Source organism: Rhinopithecus bieti, unplaced genomic scaffold, assembly GCF_001698545.2.
Source record: "Rhinopithecus bieti isolate Rb0 unplaced genomic scaffold, ASM169854v2 scaffold_11252, whole genome shotgun sequence".
Lineage (NCBI taxonomy): Eukaryota > Metazoa > Chordata > Mammalia > Primates > Cercopithecidae > Rhinopithecus > Rhinopithecus bieti.
This window is the reverse complement of record NW_016806895.1, coordinates 1528413-1544948: the sequence shown is the minus strand read 5'-3', so window position 1 is coordinate 1544948 and position 16536 is coordinate 1528413. Positions and strand designations below refer to the sequence as shown.

The 16536-nt window shown below is 42.4% G+C and overlaps 1 protein-coding gene across 5 annotated transcripts in view; it reads right to left on the bottom strand.

Moving 5' to 3' along the window:
* The window catches only part of RAD51B (RAD51 paralog B), a 777158-nt gene that overhangs the window by 276863 nt on the left and 483759 nt on the right, over window positions 1-16536 (bottom strand). The gene's annotated exons all lie outside the window — the stretch shown is intronic.

The window sequence follows — 16536 nt, the reverse complement described above, 5'->3', positions numbered from 1 at the left end:
AAAAAAAAAAAAAAAAAAAAAAAAAGGAAAAAAACCTAAAGTTTTACTTTGGGCCTAGAGAGCTGCAAATGCTGGCAGACCTTATTATTTACATATACTAAAATGATGATGTTGTTGTTGTTTTTAACATAGGGAGCAATACATGCAAAGACTGTTGTGCTGGCCCAACATGGGGCCTTTTGCAAAGATCAGATAGTCCAAGAGGCCCACTTTGATCTGACCAAAGATGGGTATTTAATCTCCTATGTGGAAGAAAACTATAGTTCTTAGATTAATTACCCAGCTACAGATCTGCTGCCAAACTGCTCCAAGTCTCTCCTCCTAATGTGAAATAAAATGGCCATTTACTTCCAATCACGTGGTAGAGCCAGCTTGTGCCAGAGAATATGCATTCCTTCTTCCCTCATTTAGATACATAAAAGATCAGTGCTTTGGGAGCTCAGTCTGTACTCTGAACTTCATTGTTTCTTCTAAGTTTGCCAGACACAGGATGAGGGACTGACAATAGGTGGTTCTTGGAAAGAAACTTTGAAAACTAGAGGGAGTTAATTTTACATGTGGAGAGTTGATCTTCTTGGTTGAGATATACAATTAAAACGAGACAAAGACTGAAAGGCCTTCTGGTGAACCCATGCAAAGTGTCACTAGCTGCCTTTTCACAGAAAACCAACTGGGTTCTGGCAACTGGATGGTAGTGGCAGTGGGTGGGGAGGGGAAGTCGTAATTAAGAACCCATGGTTCCAGTTAAATTGGTCACACGCTCTACAGGAGCTCTGTCTGTACTCTGAACCATCATTGCCTGTCATAGGGGTCAGAGGATCAAAACTTGGACTCCGTGGATGATCCTGAATGAATCTCTGAGCTTCTCTGTGCTGCCTCAACTCTTAAAAAATAAATAAATAAGATCCATCCACTTTGGTGTGAAATGAAGTGGCATCACGGTTTTCGCATCATAACCAAGATATGTCTTGTTAATATTACTCTGCTCTGTAGACTCAGCCGTGTGGAAGCTTTGGGCTTCCAATGTATGAACAAATGCCAGGGGCTGAATGATCAGTAGCCAAATGTAAAATCAGATTCGCTGAAAAGAGGCAAGCATTTTAAGTCCGCCTTTCAAAGACCTGCAGCCCCACCGGACTACCGAGGCCTAAGTGGAAGTGATTAACACTATTTGGCTGCATTTTCTTTGGGTAGCTCCTGCCTTGTTGACCACTGAGAGATGTTCGGGCAGGAAGAGGGCTCAGAATGAGTGCAGGGGTCAGAGGGGTAAGGGGAAGGACAGGAGAAGACACAATGGAGTAGGAGTGAACTGGGCAGTGGAAGTGTCCTTTTATCAAATACTTATTATCCTTGAGGCAGGGCAATGATAGTGAACCTGCTATCAGCACTCTTGGACCAATCTTTCCAGATTCTTCTCTGAAGAGAGAATGACTCTGATCAAACCCTCTGCAAGCCAGAAGTTGAGGAAGTAGGAGGAGGAATTTTAAAAGTGGGTAATGCACATAGAATTCTTAATAGGAAGCTAGATGAACTGCTCTGGCACACAGCAGTTTTCTAGCCCCTAAGCTGAAGCTTCCAGGCCTAGAGAGGCTATGGCAATCAGAGGCCACAGGGGTCTTTATGCTTTTTCCTCCTAGATTTCAACATAGCCAGAGAAAAAGGAGGAAGCTAGGCACTAAGAATGCTGGTACTGAACAATCCTAGCTATTGTCACCCCATTCCAAATGCCTTCTATCAGAAAAACCATTTATATCACTCGAGACCAATGCCCAATCCCCCATCTCCCTGATTGTCACTTAACCTATGACGGTTCCAGGGGAACTGCAAGCTAGAGGTGAAGGATTCCTTTGTTTGCACCTCCATGATAGGATGACATGTGGTCCTGAGTGCCAAGGTACTAAGATAAGAGGGGTGCCCAAAATGCCCAGATGGCTGGAGAATGAAACCCAGAGAAGAGAGCCAAGTTTGCACAGCAGACAAGGGCCACTGTGGCTGGGGCTGGAAGTGGAGTCCTTGTAGTCCACAGACAGCAGCGGAACTAAAGGGAAGCCATCCCCCGACTCAGCTGGTGGGAGTTGGGCGGCTTCCCAGCTGGAAGGGGCTCTCAAACACATCCCTGTAAGCTACCCATGAAAGAGAGAGATGCTGTTAAAAACAACAAACAAAAGGAGCCGCTAATCAAGAGGAACTTTAGACTTAAGAATGGGATTCAGTCATCCTTCCAGAAAGATGCATGCCTGGGCCACAGCCCAAGAGAATGACATTCAGCTGCTGTACCCCTCTTTGGGGCCTAAGTTTGGAGGCACTGAAAGGAGAAGAGATTCACAAAGGAGGCAGATGGGACGGCCCCCACAGACATGCAGTACAGTTCCCATAAAGAATATTATAATTCACCAGGTATAATAAGCAGTTGCAATTGTGATCAGCTGCTTGAAACCGAAATAATGTTTTGCATAAGAAGCAGCAAAAACCTCAAAATTCATATCATACCCTTTCCCCATAAACTCTGAAAGTTAAAATCATTTGGTGGTTGACGCACAGTGCTGGAAATCAGCAACCAGTCATCTTGGCCACCCCCACGTTCTAACTACTCAAGATAACCCACCAAGGGCTTTTTCTGTGGTTAGTAAAACGAAGGTATTTTGCATCAATAGCCCAAATGGCCTTAATTCTTCTTTCCCAAGCTTAATACACATAACCAGGCTATTTTGCTAACAATGGCTGCTCCCTCTATTTCTTTCCTACTATTTTCAATACTAACGAAATTGCTCTTAACAACATTTCATCTTCCACTAATTCCTCAAATAGAAAGGCTATAACAAACATCACCAGGTGAACCAAACAGAACAAGACGATGTAAGACAGAAACACTGAAAGTTTGATAATTATGCTGGCAAAATCTATAAACTGTGGAAAGAAACTGAGACAAGGCATTTTAGTTTAATTGGGCTTTCAGAACTGTTTGTATGATTACCAGGGCTGGACTATTTTTTTTTTTCCTTGAAAGTCCAGCTGCCTTTGTTCAGGGAAAAAAAGGGAGGTTATACCTGTTGACCCAGCTGCCCTCAGGCAACAACAGGGTTAATACTGGAGGGAATCTGCAGGTTTATGAAGACTGATCCTTCATCCCATCCTTGTCTTAATAGCTAGATGAGTAAAGCAGTAGAATCTTCTCCCTCTGCATTTTAGCCTGCAACATGTTTTAAACTAGAAGACAGCAGGGAAGCAGAATGGTGGATCTGTTCTACATTCTGCTCCGAACACGCATGGGTATCATGCAACTGAGAGACTCCAGGGAACTGCGTTTTTGCTCTTTCCACCTTTTCAGAAGTGTCAGTGCAGGCTGAGTCAATCTTCATAATCAGAAACAGCTTCTCCATTTATAACTTACCCTTGGATACAACACCTTTCATCAGCACTAAAAAACAAAACAAAACAAAAACACATTTCTTCCTCATTGTGCTACTATCCTATATGGACTTGGGCCTTTGTGGATGAAGAACACTCAGTTATCCCCAAAAATGGACAAAATTATATTTAGTTGATTTGTACAACATGAACTGAAATAACAGTGCTGAGTTTCAATGGGTCTGTTTGCTGAATTAGAATATGTTTGGGGCCAATATCCAGTTACCTTCTATTGATTGATTGATTGATGAGATGGAGTCTCACTCTGTAGCCCAGGCTGGAGTGCAGTGGCGCAATCTTGGCTCACTGCAACCTCCACCTCCCGGGTCCCGGTTCAAGCAATTCTCCTGCTGCAGCCTCCCAAGTAGCTGGGATTACAGGCATGTGCCACCATGCCCAGCTAATTTTTGTATTTTTAGTAGAGATGGGGTTTCACCATGTTGGCCAGGCTGGTCTTGAACTTCTGAACTCGTGATCCACCTGCCTCGCTCTCCCAAAGTGCTGGGATCACAGGCGTGAGCCACCGCGCCCTGCCCAGTTACCTTCTCTTTAAATCTTGTTCTCCCCACAAATGACATCAACATCTATGGGTGGAGTCTTCTTAACAGCACTAGTGCTGTTTTAAGTATGATAATAAAAGGAAAAAAGATGATCTTGAGCTGAGATAGCTTAAAGATTGCAATAGGAACAGGATACCCTTTGAAAAGAGAATGTAAGCTCTTCAGAAGAGTAAGAATTCAGGATATCCTAGGTCATTGCTGGTGGCATTGTCATTTATCAGTGGCTGCAGAAACACGGTGGACAGATTTCCTGAAAAATTTTTAAAAGGCTTTTTTCCTGAATTTTCTCCTGATGTAAACCATTATTTATTTGCAAGAGATGAGGGGAAAAAGGCATATACATATATTAAAACTTCAAGCCTTTAAAATAGCCATTGCCTGCTTCCCAAATGGCCTATTTAGTAAGTCTCATTTTTCTTGCAATGATTTCCTCTTCAGACAAAGTTGCCTAGGGGTAGTCTATTAAAATTTATTTTATGGGTTTTTCTTTTCTTTCTTTTTTTAACTAGATTACATGTTGGACTGCAGTTAACAACGTAGACATGGTACCCACAATCTACTCTGCATCCCTCCACTCACAAAAGCATTCTGGAGAGACTGCACTTCATCCACGCAAAGATTAGGTGTATAGGGTTGAGAAAATGGGAGCTGAGGAGGTAAGAGGCGATGGATGGAAGCCCACTATCTAAACAGGTAATCACAGGTAATCTCCTTTTTAATTTTATCTAATTAATTATTTATTTTTTGAGATGGAGTCTTGCTTTGTGGCCCAGGCTGGAGTGCCGTGGCATGATCTCTGCTTACTGCAACCTCTGCCTCCTAGGTTCAAGCGATTCTCCTGCCTTAGTCTCCCGAGTAGCTGGGATTACAGGTGTGTACTACCACGCCCAACTAATTTTTATATTTTTAATAAAGACGGGGTTTCACCATGTTGGTCAGGCTGGTCTCGAACTCCTGACCTCAAGTGATCTGCCCGCCTCGGCCTCCCAAAGTGCTGGGATTACAGGCGTGAGCCACCATGTCCAGCTGTGACCTGCTTTTTAAAAAGACTGCCCCCTTCCCCCTCACATCCTGCATCAAGCGCTCATACCTATGATGGTGATCCTGACAACAGCATGGGGTTCTCCACTAATATTGTTTTGATCATATCTACTGTGTGGTTTACAGACTTCATGGTCTTGGAAAAAACACAAGCACGGAGGAGGAAAAGGTAGAACAGTTGAAAATTCATCAGGTGATAAGAGGAAATCAGGTTTGAAATCAGAATGAATCAGGAAAACAACCCTCAGAGCTTTGATGTGATCCCTTCCATCCTACAGTGAGCAGGGTATCTGATCTTACTTCTACCCAACACCACCCAAGAGTGAAGGTGCCAGAGTTAAGGGCCTTTTACACAGGAGAGAGGTGGGCACCCTCATAAGGCTCTCCAGTCTTCCCAGGAGTCATTTCTCAGACAACTGATTGATTCAAAACCAATTTAATATTAAGGCCTTGAATTATAGAAGACAGGAATATCAATGAAAGTATTTCCATGCCTGACAATGGTTCCAAACTAACATAAAAAACTGAATCAAATAACACCTTATAATCTTCTGTATTACTCAAATTATGTTTCCCATGATAATTTACATGTACTATCCTAGTATGTCTAAGAATATTCCATATATAAGGCCATCACATTCTACTGAAATTCCCTGAGTGTCACAGCTGGAATAACCACTTCCCCATGATTATTCACTTCCTTTGGCTAGAGGAACCAGCTCTGCCAGGGTCCAATACCAGCGTTTCTGTGGTGGTTCCCTCACCATGTCTTTGCAGACATCCAGCCTCTGCCATTAGTTGGGATGTTTTACAGCAAACAACACTGCATTTAAAGATGCTTATTTAGAGAGATTTAATTAAAGTGATGAGCGTTATCATCATTACTGTTATTATTAAAATATTATGGAAGTTCCTAAGTGCAGAATGAGAACTCCATGCCCCAGTGATTTTCATCTCCCAAAATAATCAAAGTTAAATCTAGCAGGAACTATTTGGCTTTATGATCTTGGAAGATACAGTGTTGCTTAATGTCTGCTGAATTCTTCCTTTGCCCTTCACCTTTCTCTACCTCTCTGTGATTTTTCTTTCTTCTCCACTTGAAAATAAACATTCTTTACCTTCGGGCCTCTCATTTGCTGATCCTTGAGTCGTGATGGTGATGAGTAATGATGGCTCTGTGGCTCATTTCACTGCTAATACCAGTGCCATTGACTTGGCTTTTACTTTAAAAACTGGGAAGTGGGTAACAGACACCCACACTTCATGAGGCTGCTCTGTCTCAAATGCTTCCCATCAGACAGAGAGAAACAGAGCTTCCTTTCTTGGTGGAGAACATGAGCTATCTTTTATGCCTTCTTAGTTAATGAAAGGTCTTACTGTAAGAATAGCTTTTCCAGTCCATAAGCAAGATAACTCATGAAAAAAATCTGCTAACATTTCTAAGAGTTAAATACGAAACACCCATCTTTAAGTGACACAGAAACATCATCAAATAGTGTAGTGTTGCCTCAAAGATATGTTCATGGGTCTAACAGTGAAATAACTGGTGTTATGACATGACAGCGAGGATTTTTCCCTCTGTTTTATAAGAGCCTTCTCTCTCAGTTTTGTCCGTGAGTTGAGAGCCAGGGCAGCTTTTCCAATAGAAAGTACATTTGGTTTCAATTCACTTTCATAACAAGAGACACTAACTCTTAGGAAGATGGAGAACATTAAGCTCCATTGTTCAGGCTGTGGATGACTGACTTGGGTGGCAGAAAGCTAGAGTCTCTTTTCTGAAGAAGAAAATGCCTATGGGTGCAAATCTCATTCCCAAACAGCCCTTTTTTTTTTTTTTTTTTTTTTTTTTTTTTTTTTTTAATGACACAGCTATAAATGACAGTGAAGGAAAATTAAAAGAATCATCTCAAATCATAGATAGGAAGGGACCTCAAGAAATCATCATCTGATTCAGCCCTCACCTCTAGAAAGTTTTGTTTCTTAAATAATTTTATAAACACCAAGGCATTGGTTATTTAACAAAGTCTAACGGCAGAGAAAATATTGTATAAATTATTTTAGTAAGCTGCTTGTAGGACCTTTTATTATCTTAAATAATGACTAAATGAATGAAATTATTTGAGATTTGGCAGCTTTAAGATTGCAGAGGTTGTTAAGAGGTAGAAATAGGATCCATGTTGTGTTCCTTTGGCAAAAGAAAATACTCACGCCACTGATTCATGTCCCAAATAACCAGAAACTCACTCCCCATCTTTACAATTTTTGAGAAAGAACCTGTCATGTACATTTCCTTTTCTCTCACTGACAGAAAGGAAGGCCTATTGGATAAGCAAATACAATGGAAGAGTTCTGACGCACAAAATGTCCTAATAAAGTGTCCTTCAGGGTAAAAAATACTCAAGTTGGGAGTTATGTAATTCTATCCTTGATATTATTTAGAAAACAACAGGGGAAAATACCATCCACTGTACATTCCTCGAGAACCTCCAATCAAAGGCTCTAGCATGTTTCCTGGCTTCAGACTGGCTATAAATAAATTTAATAAGGACAAAAAAAAAAATCACTGCATCATTTACAGTTCTCTCTCAACTCCAGCTGACAAAAATCCAGTCCAGATGTTTGTGTTGCAAGAACAACAGTAAGAGGGTGAGCCTCAATCGTGAATATGAAAGCCCAGAGAGGGTGAGTTTGAAGAGAACAGGAGAGAGCTAGGTTGGCAGGGAGGGTGTGAACAAACCTGATTTGATACTAACTTACAGAAACACAGTAATTAATTTATTTTTGTGTATAAGAAATCCAGTTTATTAGCCTTTCCTCTGCCTCATCTCCCTTTTCAAAGCCACTGGAGTTTGGCTGGTGAAGCTTGAAATGGTTGTTCCATAACCTTTGCTTTTAAATTAAACAAATGACTTCAGATTTTGGAGCAGTTGTTGACTCAGGGGAAAGCATGCCATTAAAAGTGTGCCAGAGACAGATTTAATTGGTACAAGTCCCAAAAACTGCTTGAAAGAGTACAGGCTTCCCGCATATAGATTTCAGGGAAATTACTCAAAGGCCGCACAGCTTTGTCAGAATTTGAGATGTGAAACAAGGCAGCTGAAAGACTCCATATCAAAAGGGTAAATTCAATTCAGGAGATATTAATCTGATTACCTAAGTAAGGCTGCGAATCGGATATGCTCCATTGTGCGCTCTCGTTCAACCTGGACAGCTGGAGGAGCCAATAGCTTCCTTTTCTCTGACATATAATTAAGTTTTAAGAGACGATCAGGTTACGGATACAAAGTTTTAAGAAATATTTCATTCAGGAGTGGCATTTACAGTGCTCGCCTGTTGCAAGAGACATTGTTCACTTTATTTCCTTGAGCCACACTGGAGAGTGTGTGGATCGGGGCCTAGGGGCTTGGTGTTTGTGTTTCAGGCTACAATAAACGCCCTCTGTGCACCTGCCTGGAGGAAAAACCAGTCCAGCCGCCTCCCAAGACAAAAGCGCCCTGTATTAAGTGCTGAAAACCCAGACATGAACTGACCCTGTCAAATTCCAGCTAGGAAAAAAAAAATCAATATTTTCATCCAATCCAAGAGGAGCTGTCATGTAGGTTTCTGGATTTCCTTTTTCATCTGCACTAAGTCTGAACAACAATGACCTGTCAGCAGAAGTCATCTCCTTTCTCATGAGTCTCCTCGTCTTTCTAGATTCCTTCCCTGATGGCACAACCCATTGCCTAGCATGCCATAATCTGCCCTCCAGAGGTCAACACATTCTCCCACTCTTTCTCTACCAGGTCTTTCCCACTGGAATCTCACTTCGGCCATGCCAGTTCATCTTCTGAAAGAGAACATTACTAACTCATGTGTTTTCAGCAAGTTTTCCAACACACACTTGTCACAAACTCTAGGTACATTTAGAATTGCAAGAATGTGGCTGGGTGCAGTAGCTCATGCCTGTAATCCCCGCACTTTGGGAGGCTGAGGCGGGCGGATCATGAGGTTAGGAGATTAAGACCATCTGGGCCAACATGGGGAAACCCCATCTCTACTAAAAATACAAAAAAATTAGCCGGGTGTGGTGGCGGACGCCTGTAATCCCAGCTACTCCAGAGGCTGAGGCAAGAGAACGGCGTGAATCCGGGAGCTGGAGCTTGCAGTGAGCCGAGATCGCGCCACTGCACTCTAGCCTGGGTGACACAGCAAGACTCCATCTCAAAAAATAAATAAATAAATAAATAAATAAAAGAATTGCAAGAATGTTTATTAGGCCAAAGGATCAAGGTTATATTTCTTCCATGCCCACTGTGGTTTCCAATGCAAATTGGTCAAAGGATACACTGGGTCACAGGTACCAATTTCAGATGACTTCCTCTGAGAGAGCTGTTCAGCTTGGGCTTGTTCTAATTCATGTCTAGAATTAATCATGCTGGTCTCAGTTGACCTGCACATTCTCATGGAGAAAAAAATTTATTTCCTACAAATATGAAACCCAGTTAATGAAGTTTCATTTGTGAATTTCACCAGCGGCATGGGTAACGTTAGCCTAAGTCATGGGTAAATAAACTGAAAAGGACAAGGTGATTACCTGAATTTGAAAGTGCAAGTTGGTTACAGGACCAGAAAGGACTTGTGAATTGCAATCTCCCACTTCTCTAAGCCAACACTGAATGGAGGGAGAAATTAATTAAATCATGATTTTGATAATTATTTAAAACTGCCATAGACAGTAAAGTTTTGGCTACAAACATTTTTAAATAGATTTGATGATGAATAACTAAACTTTCAAGGTTAATGGTTTTCTCAAGGTTCTTCAACAGCTCCTCCAAACTCTAGCCCAGCAGGGAGGGATGGACATGGGAACCAAGATGCTCAGCACAGAAAGCCAGTTCCCTAACACAGCCCTTCCACTAGGATGTACTCAACTGTTTTTGTCTGAAGAGAGGAGAGGAACCAAGAAGCCGTTTACCTCATTTGGTGCTCATTAAACAGCTGGCCAAGGAAAAGTCACCCACCACAGGTACTAAGCTACTTCAGCCTGTACCATGCTACGATGGCCAGCCTGGCAAGTTCTCAGTGGAACAGGGGGCTGGTTAATAGCCTGCCACCTTGTGAGTGGGTCTAACTCAATGACGGAGGTGGTCTGCTGGCTGATATCCAGGCACTGCAGACGCAGTGAGTCAGGACAGATAAACCAGGAGGCCCATCTTAGTTCTGCCCTGACATCCTAAGACAGTGGTCCAAGCCTCCATCACAAAGATCATAATGATTTCTCCTTTCTGTGAATGCCTCTGATATTAAAAATCTGCTTCTCTCATCCTGTTAATTCATTAGATGCTGTAATACAGTGTGACTTTAACTGTTTCATGTCTGTGGGCCTCATGTTCTGGATTTTCCTTATTTTCATAACTTTTCTTGTCTTACCCACTGTAGTGCAATACATATAGCCAGTTTAGATGTGAAGTTTAGCTTCATTACAGTATGCAGGAATTCTAGGGTTCCAACCAGATAAAGCTGACAAACACTAGAATTAGCCTTTATGTTTAAGAGGAGAGGAGCCAAGCCTGATACTGTTCTTACGGCCTCCTGAAAATTCAGCAAGCATTTCACATTATAGATGCTTCATACTTAATATGTAAATGAATGAACAACTGAATGAACGGACCCAGGGCTCAAATTTTGGTTTCAGTCTCACTCTACTTGGGATAGTAAAGAGCTCTGCAGTAAAAACAAGGAAGGGAGAAATTTGAACTATACCAAGTGGTGGGAATACATGACAATGACTCAATGGGATGTGGGGAAAACATACTAGAACCTACCTCATATTTTAAAAATTCTATTTCTGGTGTGTTTTATATAACTTTATATAGTAGCACTATAGTTTTCGGCAGCAGTTTTCCATATTTGGGGGCAATATGCTAAAAAAATGATGGATTATAGATTCAAAAGATTGCTGCTCTGGATATCTAATGTAATAACAGTGACAAAAGGAATGTGCCAAAATGCTCATAGATGGGTTGGTCCAGCCTTCTTTAAGCGGTGAACAGAGAAGCCTGTTTGAGGCTTGAAAAAGAACATACCAATTTGCTCACTGAACACAGAATGTGGCAGAAGAAGCAAACTGACAGACCTGCCAGCTTCACCTAATGCAAGCTCCTATGTGTATAGCTGAGGGAACTGAGGTCCAGAAAAGTTAAGTGCCTTGCTCACAACAGTACAGATGATTTGTGGCAAAGCTGGTCCTTGAATACAAGTCTCCCAATTCCAAATGCAGTGCTTCAGCTTCTGTTAAAACACACTGCTTTTCTACTGACTATCAGTATAGAGATTTCAGGGCACATATAAAGAAACAGCTACAATTGTAGTAATGCATGGAAACCTCTCAACTATAACAATGACAGAAATATGTGATCGTAAGCTCTAGCTGAAGTAGTTGTATGATCATCTTGAAGAGCTGAGTATGGTATACTGGTCAAGAGCAAAGACTCTAGAGCCAGACTCTAGGTTTAAATGCCAACTAATTACTAGTTATGTGATCATCAGCAAGTTATGGAAACACTTTGTACTTCAGTTTCTTTGTTTCTAAATTGAGGGTAATAATTGAACCCCACTAAGTTGTTGCATTTTTATGTGTTTAGTATAGTGCCTGACGCATAGTAGGCACTCAATATTATTATTGCAATCATTAGCAAAAGGAACATAAAACGTGTATTAATTTCCATAGTGCCTTTTATTTTTGAGACAGAGTCTTGCTCTGTCGCCCAGGCTGGAGTGCAGTGGCACCATCTCAGCTCACTGCAACCTCTGCCTCACAGTCTCAAGCGATTCTCGTGCCTCAGCCTCCTGGGTTGCTGGGATTATAGGCATGCATCACCACACCCAACTAATTTTTGTATTTTTCGTAGAGATGGTGTTTCACCATGTTGGCCAGGCTAGTCTTGAACTCCTGACCTCGAGTGATCTGCCCACCTCAGCCTCCCAAAGTGCTGGGATTACAGGCATGAGCCACCACACATGGCCCTCATAGTTCCATTTAGTACTTTAAGTCATTTGCTACTTTCTCTCACCTCCTAGCAGAGTTATAGATAGCCTGACACCATTTCTAACCATAATGCACCTTGATAAATGGAGGGCTCACCTGATGTTATTCATAAGACTGGTATACCAAAGAAATCTCTCCCAGGTTAGTAAGGTGGGAAACTAAAACCAGACCTGGCCACCCAACATCTCAGAATGGTTAAAACTTATTATGAAGTTCTCGTTGCTTTAAGAAGTTTAGGGCTAACCCCACCCCGAAGTGATTTGCCTCAAAGAGATCAAAATCCAAGTTCTGTAGTTTCATCTCCATCCCCCTAACCTGTAAATGGCTGCCTGAGAAATTGCTTCCAACTACAAAATGATTCTGTCACTTCCCTATTTCTTTTTTTTATTATTATTATACTTTATATTCTGGGATACATGTGCAGAACATGCAGGTTTGTTGCATAGGTATACACGTGCCATGGTAGTTTGCTGCACCCATCAACCTGTCATCTACATTAGGTATTTCTCCTAATGCTATCCCTCCCCTAGCCCCCCACCCGGTGTGTGATGTTCCCCTCTCTGTGTCCAAGTATTCTCACTGTTCAGTTCCCACTTATGAGAGAGAACATGCGGTGGTTGGTTTTCTGTTCTTGGGTTAGTTTGCCAAGAATGATGGTTTCCAGCTTCATTCATGTCCCTGCAAAGGACATGAGCTCATCCTTTTTTATGGCTGTATGGTATTCCATGGTGTATATGTGCCACATTTTCTTTATATTTCCCTATTTCAATGGCTCCCTATTACCCTCAGGAAAAAATTCAAACTGATTAGCATGAGAAATAAGACCTTTCACAATCCAGCCCCTGCCTGGCTCTACACCCTGCCTCGATTCCACGACGGCGGCTTTTCCCTCTGCCGGGTGCACTTTCCCCTTCTCTCTCTCCTCTTAGGAACTGCTGTTAATTCTTCACGCACCTCCTTGTTGTAAAGTTCCTAGAGAGCCTCCATCCCCAAGCCAGGACTCCTATCTAACCTAGTGCCATCATGACACCAAATGTAACCTGCTTAGTCGTCTGTCATAGCCACACCCTTTCCCCTCCCCTGACTGTGAGCTTCCCAAAGAGCAGGGACTGTAGCTTTTGTCTCTGTGTCCCAAGCACCTGTCTAACACATGACCTAGTAGACAGTTGGTGGCTAATAAATATCATTATAGTGTATCACACTAAGCTACTCAGTCATCATCCTTCTGTGAAGGTGGGAGATTTCTCCTTCAAAACCTGAGCTGTTCTGCTTCTGTTCTTTCCTTTCTCACGTGGTTCCCTGAATTGCCTATTGCCATTCATCATATAGTATTTATTACCATTAATTATTTATTAACTATTATTGTCAAGCACTTTCTAAGATGTGGGGATCCAGCACTGAACAAAAGTGACAAAAATTCCTGCCCCCAAGAACTTACATTCTGGCCGGGCACAGTGGCTCACTCCTGTAATCCCAGCAATTTGGGAGGCCGAGGCAGGTGGATCACTTGAGGTCAGGAGTTTGAGACTAGCCTGGCTGACATGGCAAAACCCCATCTCTACTAAACATACAAAAAAATTAGCCAGGCGTGGTGGTGTGTGTCTGTAATCCCAGCTACTCAGGAGGCTGAGGCACGAGAATTACTTGAATGTGGGAGGCGGAGGTTGCAGTGAGTGGAGATCATGCCACTGCACTCCAGCCTGGGTGATAGAGTAAAACTGTATCTCAAAACAAACAAACAAACAAACAAACAAACAAAAAACACCTCACATTCTAATGACCCTAAAACAGGACTTTCTGCTGGTTTACCTTAGTTTTGTACTATCCAGTCAAAGGGCAAGCTATTTTCCTCATTTCTAGTTTGGTCCCTGATGGAGCAAGAAACTTCTTCCTGGCTGGCCTTGGATCCACCCCTTCGTCTCTGGCAGCCACTTATTGGCTGTTGTTTGTTTTCTGGGGTCTACATTTAAAGATTTCAATTGCTTATTCTATCTCTGGCCTAGAGTCACACTCAGATGGAATTTATTTTGAGACTTTTCTAGCTTCATTTACCTAAATATCATATTTTAAAACAAAAAAAAGTTTGTCTCCTTAAACTTGTCCACTGGATTTTTTTCATCCTCTACAGCTGGAGATGACAGTGCCAGGAAATGTGATTATCTTAGCTGCTTTGATGAACCTATTAGATGGAAGTATGGTTAAAAAAAATCAACATCACAACCTAAAAAGACCTTCTATTAAACACGGGAATCTCCACCTTCAACACACACACATACACTGCACATATATACATATACATTTGCATTTAACCCACAAAACTCAGACACTCCCCTGAGGGTAGAGAGTAATTCTGCTCTTGCATACTGTAAATCATGGAAAGGATGTAACTAACAGACACAGAGTTCTCCACTGCACATATTTGAGTTATCCAGCTGCCTTCTTGGCTTCTCTGGCTTCCCTTGCTCAAGCAGTGGATAGATCATGGCTGTCCATGGGGACAGCCTGTGCTAATGTGCCTCTGTTATATGTCCCTGAATATGAGGTAACTTATACATGGTTAAATTTAAGCCTCATATCTCACCAGATAATAATAGTTTAGACAGTGGATTGTGGATAAACAGAAGAGACATCTCTCCCCTCCTGAAGACAAATTCAAGGGCTGATTATTGGTATAAAGAAAATGGATCTAAAGAAAATTAGATCAAGGAAGAGCCAGATTATCTGGGGCTAAAAGAAAATATTTTGGGGGCTGGGTGCGGTGGCTCACGCCTTTCATCCCAGCACTTTGGGAGGCCGAGGCAGGCAGATCATGAGGTCAGGAGATCAAGACCATCCTGGCTAACATGGTGATATCCTGTCTCTACTAAAAATACAAAAAATTAGCCGGGTGCGGTGGCAGGCGCCTGTAGTCCCAGCTACTTGGGAGGCTGAGGCAGGAGAATGGTGTGAACCCGGTAGGCAGAGCTTGCAGTGAGTCGAGATTGTGCCACTGCACCCCAGCCTGGGCAACAGAGCAAGACTCTGTCTCAAAAAAAAAAAAGAAAATATTTTTACATTTCATTTTGAAAACAGTATATTGGCTTGATGGCATGGACTAGTGATAGGTAACTTCTACCAAAATTTTGATCTGAAAGGAGAGGGCTGGGCGTGGTGACTCACACCTGTAATCCCAGCACGTTGGGAGGTAGAGGCAGGAGGATTGGTTGAAGCCAGGAGTTTGAGACTAGCCTGGGCAAGATAGCAAGACTCTGTTTCTACAAAATAAAACTGAAAAAATTAGCCAGGCATGGTGGTGTATGCCTGTAGTACCAGCTACTTGGGAGGCCGAGGTGGGAGAATCACAGGAGCCTGGATTCACCCCTAAAATCCAGCCATTCTTTTCTTCTTTATGATCTCTGACCCAGAGGCCTCTCACCCTTGGTATAGCATTCTCTGCAGTGATGGAAAACAAGGATCTCTTCTCAGAGAGTCCTTCTAACTTGAAAGCCTCTGGGATCACACCACCTCTTGACATCTCATTCTCTCAGCCTTTGGCTCTGTTGTCACCTCTCTAGTTGAGGCAACTGACAAAGATGCCTTGGTGTTTTGTCCCTCCAGCCTTCTTGGCATTGAGACCTTAACAGAAACAGTACAGATTTGAGAAATCAGACAGTAAATCCTAGACGGCAAAAAGATTTGAGGGTGAGGGGAAACTACTTTCAAAGCTAGCCCAACTCTCACACAAACTACCTAAAGGACTGCTCCCCAAAGAAACCTCTCTGGCTCTCATCTAACTTAACTGTAACGCATCTTGTGCTTCAAATGTGCCTCCTTTTGACAAACTAGCACCAGCAAAACAGAGCTCCTGACCAAGAAGCACTTCCTGGTGGTTGACTTTAATGTTCCCTTTCTCCTTTTGATCTCCCAGCTGAGGTTATATTGCCCCCTGGCCTCCAGGCTGAAAACCCTCAACACATTCCTCTCCCTTTTGGGATTTACAGCTTTTCTGACATTTGTAGGCTGTGCCCATCTCCTCTCAACTCTAGCCTCCCCTACCTCACATAATATTTAAGCTTTCTTTAGCCGAATGCCGCACATGTTTTGGTGCTTTTAATCTTTTTCTATAAATCAGGCGTTTCATGGCATCTGAACAGCTGCTGGAAGACATGCGCCCAGTCAAGTGCTATGGACTCCTGAATAGCAGGGAAGTAGAGCGCTGGCTGGCGCATGCCCTTGCGAATGGAGCCATGTAAAATTGTGTGTGTTGATATAGTCTGTGGCTTCGCAAACAAAACTGAAAGGTCACTAGGACACTTCAACATTTTTATCCAAAACTCACTCCTAAGAGGCAGCAGTAACCAAATTTAAAACTTCCCGGGAGGGACTCTGACTTCTGTTCCCGGCACACCACCTCTCACTGTGTGGCCTTTTAGCAATTCTCTTCTCTCCTTCATGCTTCCGTTGCTTGAGGTAGATTAAGAAGTTCATCATTTTAAGACAATTAAAAATAGTAGGGAA